We start from the raw sequence: 2,015 nt of genomic DNA, 5'->3' as shown, positions 1-2,015 counted from the left end.
CATTCTGTTCTTCTTCTCCGCTATAACCTCTTTTCACGATCTGTCGACTCAATTAGTTTGATTATGAGAAAATGGATCATTCCAATTATTGTGATAATAGTTACCTTAATACGGATAATACATCGTACGACATACAGGACATCAATGACACTCAAGCGAGCAATAATGAAAAATTCGGCGACGAACTTTTAATCGATCTTATACGAAGTCGTCCTTATCTGTATGATAAATATTTAAAAGATTATAGAAATACCAAATTGAAAGACAATGCATGGAAAGAAATTTAGTGATTGGTGACCCGTGTCCTGTAATGATTTAACATTTTTAGGTTACGTCTACTGAAGCAGAAGAGCATACTACAGTATGTACGCGATCTGATTGGTTGGCCTTTATTTCTTTCACCGCATTGTGCAACGGGAGGCGATAGTTTATGTATCTCTTATTTCTATATTATTCCTATCGCTATACTATCGCTATTGCCTGGCATTGTGTTTAGGCCTTAAGTCCTCCATAACCATATCTGCAATGATGGGAAACAACGGAGAACCCATGGGTGTTCCAAATTTCTGAACGTAAATTCTATTGTTAAAAGTAAAAAAGGTAGACTCTAATATTAATCGTAAAGCTGTAAGAAATTTCTCTTTTGGTATACCACAGCCACGTGTATAAAATGCCATCTGTTTGACACACCTTTTATAGCCAAATCTAACGGAATGTTAGTGAACAAAGATATTGCGTTTAAAGAAACCAATAAAAAATTATTATTTAAACAAAAACCATTAAGTTTTTCAACTAATTTGAAAGTGTTATCAATGTGGCTAAGTGGTTTAGGAACATTCTTTACGATAATATTATGCAAGAATGAAGCTAATGAATAAAGATAGTCTAGTGCCGATAACTTTTGTAGATAAAAAAATTAATAACAGGCAACGACCGGCTGGGAAATGAAGTTAAAGTTGTTGTTGTAACAAAACGAAAAAAAAATGTTTAAACACGAGATAATGTGAAATGGTAAAATGGGGGTGCTGTTTAGGGGTTGAAATCGGTTTTTCTCGACTTGCAACGAAGGGTGACCTCCTAGTGGAAAATGTTCAATACAAAAGTTATAGCTAATAAAAAAATCTAAAACTTTTGTATTTGACATTTTTCAACATAACCTCAAATTTTTCGAGAAAATGGCGAAAAACTGATTTTTCAGTTTTTAATTTTTTTCTCACGTAAAAATAATTTAATTTACATGAAATTTTGTGGAAGTATACCTTTTTTTGCCTGGAATAAGCTTGATTTTTTTGGAATTAAAAAAACAAATAGTTTTTGAGATGTTGACACTATTTTAAAAAACTACCCTCATCTTCCACGGACAACTTTATTGATTTTTTTGTATTTTTATATTTATATATATATCATTTTAACCGTTGTGTACTTTCAAATGGTCTATGCATGTTGTAGGTTAAATTTTCATTAAACGGCTTAAAATTACGAAAAACCGAAAAAAGTGACTTTTCTAAACACTAATTCATCAATTTCTCTAATGATTTTCAATTTTGTTGTTATTTTTGTTAATAATTGACTACATTTTAATGACAGGACGTATTGTAATGTAATATTACTAAAGTTGATTTAATTTTATAAAGGAAAAAGAGGAAAGGTATTAAAAATAACATTTTAATGGCTATAAATTGTACCATATTGAGAGTCATAATCTGTCAATAAGATTCGCTAACTTAGTGTGCATATTATTAATGTATATTTTATTATCTTTTCATTATGTGTAGTATAGTAATGAGTCATGTAGGTTATTTAAAATAAAATATTTTTAATAAATTATAATTAAACATATAGTAGTCAAAAATAAAACAGTATTTTTTTTCTATTTATTTATAAATATACTTCAGAATTAGAAAGTTCTATTGACGAAGAAAAAGTACGACCGAAACTGAAAAGACAAAAAACTAATTAAATGTTTTCATTTTATTATACATTTTGTAATTTTATAAATAAATAGAAAAAAAATA

This window comes from Trachymyrmex cornetzi, unplaced genomic scaffold (assembly GCF_001594075.2).
Source record: "Trachymyrmex cornetzi isolate Tcor2-1 unplaced genomic scaffold, Tcor1.1 scaffold159, whole genome shotgun sequence".
Lineage (NCBI taxonomy): Eukaryota > Metazoa > Arthropoda > Insecta > Hymenoptera > Formicidae > Trachymyrmex > Trachymyrmex cornetzi.
This window is presented reverse-complemented; position numbering follows the sequence as displayed.